We start from the raw sequence: 339 nt of genomic DNA, 5'->3' as shown, positions 1-339 counted from the left end.
TGGTTCTGGGTTCAGTCCCACTGCTTGGCAATTTGGGTAAGTGTCTTCTACTACAGCCTCGGGCCGACCAAAGCCTTGTGAGTGGATTTGGTAAATGGAAACCGAAAGAAGCCTGTCGTATATATGTATGTGTGTGTATATGTTTGTGTGTCTGTGTTTGTCACCCCAACATCGCCTGACAACTGATTCTTGTGTGTTTACATCCCCATAACTTAGTGGTTCGGCAAAAGAGACTGATAGAATAAGTACTAGGCTTACAAAGAATAAGTCCAGCGGTCGATTTGCTCGACTAAAGGCAGTGCTCCAGCATGGCTGCAGTCAAATGACTGAAACAAGTAA

General features: G+C 44.8%; 1 protein-coding gene across 1 annotated transcript in view; it reads left to right on the top strand.

The window, feature by feature from the left end:
• Positions 1–339, top strand: part of LOC106883789 (vesicle-associated membrane protein 4) — a 44,992-nt gene that overhangs the window by 14,236 nt on the left and 30,417 nt on the right. The gene's annotated exons all lie outside the window — the stretch shown is intronic.

The sequence above is a fragment of the Octopus bimaculoides genome, chromosome 12, assembly GCF_001194135.2.
Source record: "Octopus bimaculoides isolate UCB-OBI-ISO-001 chromosome 12, ASM119413v2, whole genome shotgun sequence".
Lineage (NCBI taxonomy): Eukaryota > Metazoa > Mollusca > Cephalopoda > Octopoda > Octopodidae > Octopus > Octopus bimaculoides.
Note: the sequence above shows the minus strand (reverse complement) of the source record. Positions and strands in the feature narration are given on the sequence as shown.